Below are 10,612 nucleotides of genomic sequence, written 5' to 3' on the forward strand. Positions count from 1 at the left end.
TGTGCAAGGAATACAGGCTGCCCCGAGGCGAGATGCTCAACTGATGTAAGTCAGTGTAGCGCCATTGAAATCGGTGGAGCTATCTGATTTACATCAACTGAGGTTCTGGCCCATAGTCTTTGTCAATATGCTATGGGAGATTCCATTCTTTACTTCACTCTCAACCATTTCTCCGTCTTGTTCTTGCCATGGGCCTAGGTTTCTGCGGAGAAGTGTTGCCGTGAAATATTTCCTTTAGGGTGGGTGCTTGGGATCTGAAATGAACAGAGTCATAATAATCTTGCTGCTCACTAAGGGTGCCATTCCTTCAGGATTTCTTTTTGCATTATCTGAGGTGCATGCCTCTGGCTTGCTATTTTTACCAATATTTCCATTCAGTTATACTTGGCACTGTACAGTCTCCTTAAAACCTTCTTGATGAAGCGAATGGTTTCTCAAAAAGGGAGTGGACCTTGAAGCCTTGCACAGGCGAAGTTCATTGGCATTTGCCTTGTTTCGAAAACTAACCTGCCAAATATTTTCAAGAACTGAATTGTCTTGTGGCTGCTTTGCACACATTATTTTTCCTTTGATGCTGGCACCTAAATAGCCTGCTTTGTGCAGCTCATAGCAAGATCCCACCGACTGGCATTTGTTACAAATTGTTGCTCTTGGCATTTCTTAAAGCATGGTTTCAAATTGTTTTTCCAAAGACAGAATCTGTGTACCTTTTTACATTAATAAAATAGAGGAGTTGTTTATATGGGAAAGATGTACTGGTATAACCTGAGGTGTGAATTTAAACCAGTAGACTTAAACTGAGTCAAACCTGTGTGCAAACACACTGATTTTGGTATGGGAGTGGTTTTTTTCAGTTTAGCTTAAATTGATAGAGAAAAGATTTAAGTTTAAACCAAAGTAAGCCCCCCTTAAACTAAAATAAGAGCATCCACATGGATTTACACTGGTTTAGCTATTTTGGTTTAAAAACTGATTACATTAAACCTTTGCAACTTTTCCGTGTAGACATGGACAGAGAAAAAGTTGGGATAGAGGTTAAGGCATTGGTCTGGGACTTGAGAGATAACACTAACATTCGCTCTGCCACAGATTTTCTGTGTGACCTTGGGCAAGTCACTTAATCTTTCTGTGCCTCAGTTTCCCTTCTGTAAAATGGGGATAGTAACACTTCCATTCTCCCACCTGTTTATTTACATTGTAAGCTCTTCAGGACCAGACTGTCTCTTTCCATCTGTTTGTATAGTGCCTAGCAAACATTTCATATTAAGGCCTTTTGGGGTAATTGTAATACAAATGAATAATAGATTGTGATCATCTGTGTTTTGTGTTGAATTCTTGACATTTTACCTTTATTTGGCCTGATTTTCAAAGGTGCTGAGCACTCATGTTTCCTATTGCAAACCAGGGAAGATGTGGGTGCTCAGCATCCCTGCAACAGACTCGTTATACTTAATTATATTTTCCCCTCCAACTCTTAATTGAGAAAATAAAACACTCGCCAAGCAAACAATTATTATTTTGTGGAACACAGCTCTTTGGAACTCAGATTCTTTGTAGTCATCAAATTTAAAGGTGAGAGCTGTCTATTAGGTGACATTGAAACAACTGGTTGCTGGAGAGTAGTAATGCTTTTCTGGTAGATATATAGCATTTTAGTTTCCTGTGCAGAATGAGTCAGTTTTAATATAGTAATAAAAAAGGCTAGGGATAAAGAAAGGTTCATATGAATCTTTTCCCTGTATTTCAGGTTGTTATTAAGGAGAACCCTTGTTCTGTCCATTAGGTGGTGCCCACTATGCATTTTTGCATTAGGGGAGGGAAGAAAGATTCTAGAGACTTAGAAGCAAACATCAGGAGAGGAGAATAAAGCCATTTCTTTATTCTTGTCATATAGGTAGGTATATATTTTTTTCTATGTACTAACTGATTTTTTTATGTAATTAGTTGGCAAGGGGAGGCACATCCTTAGGTTTGATTTGCTCCTGTATGTATGCTGAGAAATTTCTTGTAATTTCAAGTGTAAGAATAGTAAAGCAAAGTTACACATTAACAAAGAGGCAGTTGTAAATAACGTGAACATGTTTGACAATTATTTTGCCCATTTCCTGAAGGTTCCAAAAGTACTTTGCAGACACTAGACCTGTAGGAATTCTGATACACAATTAGAGATGAGTGGAGACTGATGGGAACTTTTGGAACATTATGTTGTTTTATTATCCTCCTGTTGTTATCGTTTATTGCCACCCAGCTCCTGTCTGTTGTGAAGTCCTGATCCTGACTTCCTGATATCACAACATGCTGCTGTGTAAACAGTGGCTTCCCACTATCATAGAAGGAATAAATGCACTTGGAAGTGAGAGGATATGGAGGTCAGAATGTGAGAATTTAGAGCCAAACCTTGCTGCTCTTACCCTGAGAAGTCAGCCATGCCTACTCACATGTGGAAGAAGCCTAACAGAAGTTGGCTTTAAGTTTGTGAAGAGCTTAGAGGTGGAGAAAGACCTATTAGGTCTCCCTGGCCAGTGCATAATTGTTCCCTATCGTATGTACAGATGCAAGTGCTTTGTTCAATCTTGTTTTTAAATGTGCCAAGCAGTGAGGTTTCCACCACTTCTCTTGGTAAATTATTCCATAGATTTTATAGATCTCACTATTAGCTTGCAAATGCATATCAAAAATAAGAAACTGTAGTTGTTTGTCTTGTAGTTTAATTGCATTTACCAAAAGGGATGACAGACTCCTTGCCTTCTTCTCTGTTTTTTTCTCATTCTTGTGGTCTTTTATGCTCTTTTTGGTAATCTGATTTGGCAACAGAGGATCAGAGGACAAGGGCTGGCCGTGGCATATAGTGTACATTTCATGGTAGCAACATTGTTTTTTAATTTTTTTAATGAGTCTGTGTATTTAACACACTGCTGGATCTCTGTGGAAATGCATCTGGTGTGTTAGTGACTACATTAGGTCTAATGCAGACATAGGGTAGGGGTATGAATTGACACACATGTACATGATTCAAAACGCCAGCTCCACAAATGCACTGAGTACTTAGAATTGCATATCTGTTCCTGAGTAGCAGCCGTGTTAGTCTGTATTCGCAAAAAGAAAAGGAGTACTTGTGGCACTTTAGAGACTAACCAATTTATTTGAGCATAAGCTTTCATGAGCTACAGCTCACTTCATCGGATGCATACACGAAAGTTTATGCTCAAATAAATTGGTTAGTCTCTAAGGTGCCACTAGTACTCCTTTTCTTTTTGCAGATATCTGTTCCTGTATTTATAAGTGCTGTATTAAAGGTATTGTAAGCGTATTAACATTCAGTCGGGACTGCGTTCTCTGTTCTCTAGGGTTCTTCCTATCCAAATCTCCAGGGAGGGAGGGTCACTTGATGCTCTCACTCTTGTTTCATTGTGCTGATATGCATGTCCTTTCACTGCAGCAATTGACCAGGTGGCTGGGATAGTCACGATCATTTGCCATCAGAATTTCTCTCCATATTTTGACCCCTATTTTGCAGGATGCTGAAAGCTTCCTAAGAAGCACTGAGCACCCTTGAATCCCATTGAGATCAACAGGAGCCAAGGATCTTTGGCCCCCTGGCAGGATCATGCCCTTTGAGACAGAGCTCTGTGCTATCTCATTTGCCCCCTGATTTAATAAATGCGATTCATTAATTGGATCATTGCCTTCTTCTCCAGTTAATTTCCTGGGTATTTTTAAATGTTAAAATGTAGTTTTTATAGTCTTTCATTATTTTTAGCCTTGAGCTTGAATATAATTGTCCCTGTAATGTAACTGTAAAAAAAACTCCCAGCTTCATATCATAAAGGAAGTTATTAATTGTCATTTTTGCGTACATTTGCAAGATCAAAACATGTTGGCTGATTACTTCTGTTTGTACATACCATCTCTTTGATACTTCGATATGAATAACGTGAGTGTGTAATTTGAAAGTCAATTCTTTCCTCCCTGCTGCTTGTCATGGATTATTTTCAGGAACATATTTACCAAATTGATTTTAAAATTTAGTAATTGCCCTTCTACAATGATTTTTCAATAGTCAAAGTGTCTAAGCACACTGGCAAAATATTTTCCTTATTAGTTCAGTAGATACTTCATGCACATTGTGTCTTTGCCCAGACAAAGCTGAGTACATCTGTTTCATGCCCAATCTTCACTGTTCAAGCGAGGCATTATATAAAGGGACTCCATTAATTTAGTTTAAGTCCCAAATTTAGGTTTTGTGCTTTAAAACAGAAACCCCAAACCCCCACAACCCAAAACCTTTTTCTGAAATCAAATACTTGTCTCAATGAGATTTGCACATATACTTGGATTGGAAGCTCCTTGGGAGCAGAAACTGCCTTCTTGTTCTGTGCTTATACAGCGCCTAACACCAAGGGGTCCTGATGCATATCTGGGGCTTTCACAAGACTAATAATAATAATAAATTCTAACACTTGTGTGCACAAGTGATAGTACTGTGTGCAGCAGATGTTAGTGCAAATTTAGGTGCTTACATGTGCAAAATTGCACATACATAAATAGAGGCTATTTCTAAAAATACAAATATGTTTTATTTTCAGTTGAAAGATTTTAAATTTTTAAAATTAATTTAATCATTTCCCCGCCCCTGCCCTCCCATGTTAGGAATCTGGCCAATACCGTTTTAGTGCAGGAGAACTGCCTGGATTGTAAAGTGAAAGGAGTGCAGAAGGTAAACAGACCATGCATCCTGGTGAAAAGTAAAGGAGATTTGAAGGCTGAGAATGTCAAAGCTGCCTAAGGGACCTGGACACCCAAATTCCATTAATTGCAATGGAACCAATTCAGGAAAGCATTTAAGAATGTGCTTATACCTTAAAACTCTCCAAAAACTTGACAGTGATTAGGCAGCTGGTGAGCTAACATCACTGCCCATCATGCTGACCAGTATTGTCTCCTTGTTTCCTGGAGCTCTCACATCTGTCTGTATCCACCTGTTCTTTCTTGCCGTATACTTAGAGCGTAAATACTTTGGGACAGGAACCATCTTTTTGTTTTGTTTGTACAGCACCTTGAGGTCCTGATCCATGACAGTGGCTCCTGAGCACTACTGCAAGACAAGTAATAATACTGAAGTCCCTTCCTATTCAAGAAAGTACTTAAGCATGCGCTTCAGGTGTGTGGACTTCAATGGAACTTAAGTACATTCATAAAGCTAAACACATAGTCAAATGCTTTGCCTAACTGGGGTCACTGTGTCCAAGTCTCTTGGGATATGTCTACACGGCCATAAAACCACCTTAGGCTTGTGGGGCTTGGGCTGTGGGGCTGTCAAATTGCAGTTTAGAAATATGGGCTCGGGACCCTCCAGCCTGAGCCTGAACATCTATTTTGCAATCTTATAGCCTTGCAGTCAGAGCCCCTTGAACCCAAGTCAGCTGACATGGCCAGCTGTGGGAATTTTACTGCAGTGCAGCCGTACCCTCAGGCTTCTTTGAACATCTCTGCCTACACGTTCTCTCAGGTTTAATCCGGTAAAGTTTTGTATCTGTAATTCAGTGAGGGATTTAAAAATAGATACTTTTTTTATATCTTGGCAGTGCCCCCTCTTAACAAACATACAGTGCATATCAAATTCTTGTTTCTTGTTATATCTTAAAAGGGATATAGATGTCCTATTTGTTTTAGATATGTCATAGCTGTTTAGTGAACAAAGTTCTCTGAGTTTTCCATTTACCCAGTGCCTGCGCTCTACCTGTTTATACAGTGCACAAAGCGGATGTATGTTTTTTTGCCACAATTATAACATAATCTTGATAGCCTCTATGCTTACTAACCAAGCTGCAACACTGAGCCTGTTGTGCTTGGCCTCTTTTCATTGGCTCTTACACGATTAAAATTTCTAAGACAGATGGAAAATCCCCCACCGAACTCCAGCGCTCTGCCTCATGCTGGATTAAATACAGCCTGGGTGTAACACAGCTCTCAGCTTTAGAAGGGTTAATACTCACTTCCACTTGATTTGACTTTGGCCCCTTATGCAGTGTTTTGATAGCTGTACAGAGAAGTTTACACATACATACCCCGTCTCTCGAGCATACGATTAACTCTGCATGTTAATTTCTTTGAGGCTCACACATGTCCCTTTTCAGAGGGGATGCCAATTAACCTTCTCCCCCTAAACCCTAAAGCATACAAACATTAAATGTGAAAACAACATACACACAATGCCCCTAACCCCAAGTTGTGAACAAATCCCAGCTTGTTCTTTTTAGGAATTTAAAAATGATTTTGCAGTAACCTGTCTAGTTGTTTGTTGTTCTGATCTGAAGTGTAAAGTCTGGAAATCAGTGTAACGTGATTCTGTTTGTCTTTGAGAGGATGAGTGGTTAATGTTACCGAAATACTTAGGTCCCAATCCTGCATTGAGCGCTGCGAGTGCAGAACCCAGTGCTCATATAAATACCCACTGAGACTCCCCATGGATGCATGCTGTCGGATCTGATGCTGGGCTGGCGCTTAGGTCCTGATTAAGCAGTCTGTCACTATTCACATTGACATCACTAAAAGAAAAGGAGTACTTGTGGCACCTTAGAGACGAACAAATTTATTTGAGCGTAAGCTTTCGCATGAAATGAGCTGTAGCTCACAAAAGCTTATGCTCAAATAAATTTGTTCGTCTCTAAGGTGCCACAAGTACTCCTTTTCTTTTTGCGAATACAGGCTAACACGGCTGCTACTCTGAAAATTGACTTCACTGGCACTAAGCTCAATGGGCCAGATTTTTAAAGGTATTTAAGTGTCTAAAGATGCAGATAGGTGCCTAGTGAGATTTTCAAAAGTACCTAGATGTCTGTCTCCCATTGAAAATCCCGTTAGGTGTCTATCTGCATCTTTAGTAGTCTAAATACCTTTAAAAACCTGGCCCCATGTCTCCTCCATTCCTATAGATGAGAGTTGAGAAGATTTAGCATGTCCCAGAATTGGGCCCTTAAAGAGCTTTTTAAAAAGTTCCTCTTCTGACTTTTTCCTGAGGCTGTTTTCAAGAAAGTTACATAGTCATCATTTTGTTAGCCGTATCATGTTTGTTAAACCCAACGCCCCACCCATTCACTATCCCAGGTCCTCACCACTGTTAATTGTCCCAAGTTTGTTTGTGTCAGCCTTATAAAGAGGCCGTGATGAAAATATTGCTTGTTGGTTCATTTTGCAGACTGTTCTTCCTGAATAAATGATACCTCTGGGTACTGTGTTGAATCCTCCAGCCGCACCATAGTGATAATCGGAGTTTGTAAATGTAATCAACCTTGAGGTCTTGTTACTTCCACAGGTGCAATTAACATTACCATCTGCTAATCCATGATTAACGATGTTTACAAATATGCTACAACATGTTAAAATGTGCCTGAACTCTTCCCCCCCCCCCTCACTTTGTGTGTGTGTGTGTGTGTGTGTTACCATTAGAAGTGGAAGCATGGAAGGAATTTCCCGGTGGAGGGTTCTCAATACTCCGCCATTAATTCACAGGACGTTTTGTTTTCATTATTTAAAAGTGCTGTTAAACTCCAAACCAGCTGTAGGAATGACAAGTTCAAATCAAAAGGTCGCTGCCGCTAAATGGGATTTAATTGCATGGGGGTTGGGGCACTAACTGATGAATCTGAATAATAAAACTTTGTTGGAAGTGACATATGGCGTGGTTTAAAGTAAATTTTTATTGATCATCCCACAACTGATGTGTTAATGAAATGGCAGTGTTCGCTTTGAGTTTGATATTGATGTTGAGTTTTAATAATGTCACACAGGAATATAGTGGCACATGGCTTTTAATGGGAGTTTTTATAAAAAAAAGTTGTTTTTTAGTAGTTGCCTTTTTCTTTTTAACAAACAAAGGAATGTATTACAGCTCAAATACATGTCCTCCAGATCTATATTACATGTAATTTTTCTGTAATTGGTAGAAGCATAAAAAAGCCATCGTATTTGCCAGTGAAACTTATTAAGTTACCATGATATTGAAGTGTGATACTATTCTCTGTAAGACTTGTGTTACTCAAATATTGTATACAATCTGTTTTTGTTTGCTACAGACATATTTTTGTTATACACTGTGTATATACATGGAATATTGCACCAATATTAACATTAAGGAACATTGATTTTTGACACACAAGGTCAAAACATTATTTGGTTACATTGGAAGGTTATTGAACCTCACTATCCTTCAGTTTCACCATTGGTAAAATAAGAATATTATAAGGCTAAAATTCAAGAAGTTTGGCGTTTTCAAGAGAGTTTAGGGGAGTCAGACACCTAGCTCTCTTTGAATTTTCCGTGCAATTTGGGCATCTAATTCTCCTTAATTATTTGAAAAATCTCAGCCTAATATTTGTAAATTGTTTTGAGATTCTCAGATGGACATTGCTATGGAAATACATATTGTTGTTATGCCCTCAATTACTAGGCTTACCAGGGTCTATTAAGAAAGCCAGTAATATAGAATTGTAGAAATGTAGGGATGGAAGAGACCTTGAGAGGTCATCAAGTCTAGCCCCCAGCACTGAGGAAGGACCAAATAAATCTAGACCATCCCTGGCAGGTGTCTGTCCAACCTGTTCTTAAAAACCTCCAATGATGGGGATTCTACAACCTCCCTTGGAAGGTCTGTTGTGCTTAAGTTTTTGGGAACATTTTGTAGGTGAATGTTGTTTGCACTGATTCGCATCATCTAGTGTACTGTTTTTTTTTAAAGTTGTTTTTGGTTAATGGATTTGGTAAAAATGTGTGACCAGCCGTACTGAATGGTTGTTTGGTGATTCAAATTGGGGATATTCATTGTTCACGTGTCTGAAATCAGATCTGGTACCATTCTTCTGCATAGAACAGATTACATCCTCAGACCAGTTTGATCTCTATGGATGTCAGTGCAAGAACATCATTGGCTATTGTCCTATTCAGATTGGGTCTGATCCTGTGTCCACCTAAATGAATGGGACTTAAATGGACAAAAATGATGGATGCAAGATCAGACCCATAGTCTCTTTTGGATCCAATCCAGGTTTAGTAAAAATATATGTGGAAGGTGTTTACAGTTCTCCCACACAGATCAAACTGGCCCCACAGGTTGACCTAGTGTCCAGATTGTCCCCATATTGATGAAGATGAAGTGGAAGCACAATGAGATTAAATGACGTCCAAATCCAATCTGATCTCAATCTGGAAGTTCATGAGAAAAATGCTGCCATGCCTGTTCAGATCATGCTGATCCCAGGAATCAATCCACGTTCCTCAAGGAAATTCACAATTAATCATAAACTATTATGAGATGTTTCAGAGTAACAGCCGTGTTAGTCTGTATTCGCAAAAAGAAAAGGAGTACTTGTGGCACCTTAGAGACTAACCAATTTATTTGAGCATAAGCTTTTGTGAGCTACAGCTCACTTCATCGGATGCATACTGTGGAAAGCGTAGAAGATCTTTTTGTATTGTGTGTATAAAAAGATCTTCTACACTTTCCACAGTATGCTTTGTGTGCATAAAAAGATCTTCTATACTTTCCACAGTATGCATCCAATGAAGTGAGCTGTAGCTCACAAAAGCTTATGCTCAAATAAATTGGTTAGTCTCTAAGGTGCCACAAGTACTCCTTTTCTTATTATGAGATGAATTTTCCTTTGAGACTGGCTTGATTCCAGAAAGTTAGTACAGTTCACACCCATGTAAAACTAGGTATAAATGAGAGGTGAATCATGTCCCAAGAGCCTGTGAAATGGTGTATTTTGAATGTGGCTATTTTTTGTTCATGGGGCTGTTTTAGCAGCAAACAAATCCCAGTACCAGAGTAAAAATGGGAGAAAGGAAGGATGGTACAGTGGTGTGAGTGCTAGCCTGGGCCTTCAGAGACCTGGGTTCAATTTACTACTCTGTCATAGACTTCTGGTGTGACTGAGGGCAAGTCATTCATTCTTTCTGTGCCTCAATTCCCCATCTGTAAAATGGAGATAATAGCACTGCCCTACCTCTCAGGATAAAGAGTATAAGATGCTCAGAAACTACAGTAATGGGAACCCTATAAGTACCTCATCATGACAAATGTCCCAAAGAAAGTGCATGTCTGTTTGTTCCTCCATCTATCACCCGGTGCCCTTCGTGAAAAGTAATACCTGCCAAAGTATGGAGAGAGGCAACAATTGTGCCCTTTGAGCTCAATAAAAATAGCTGTTGATAGCTTCTGAATTGTGGAAAGCTTTCAGTGCTGCTTTTCTTTAGCGCTGGAATTATTCTGCTTACAAACTGTATATGTTTAGAGTAAGTGCAGCATATGGCACTTATTGAAACCAGCAGTCTTGGACATAACACGCTGGGGTTCCAGTATAATTACCCTTCTCTTGTCTTTTTTCTGACTTGGGTTTTTTTTTGCCCAGTTGTCAAATGGAGTGTGCATTACTGGTCTATGTCTATTAAGCAATCACTCCTTATTTGCCTAGCATGTGACTTAAAATATGGGGAAAGGTAATTGAGTTGCATGTAATGCTTGCTTATAATCAATAGTTTATATATTTTAAAGTGTAACAATGCAGTATGAATTTGATGCAAAGTTAATGCTGCCAATTTTTTTTCTGTTGGC

Source organism: Eretmochelys imbricata, chromosome 17, assembly GCF_965152235.1.
Source record: "Eretmochelys imbricata isolate rEreImb1 chromosome 17, rEreImb1.hap1, whole genome shotgun sequence".
In the NCBI taxonomy this organism is placed as follows: domain Eukaryota; kingdom Metazoa; phylum Chordata; order Testudines; family Cheloniidae; genus Eretmochelys; species Eretmochelys imbricata.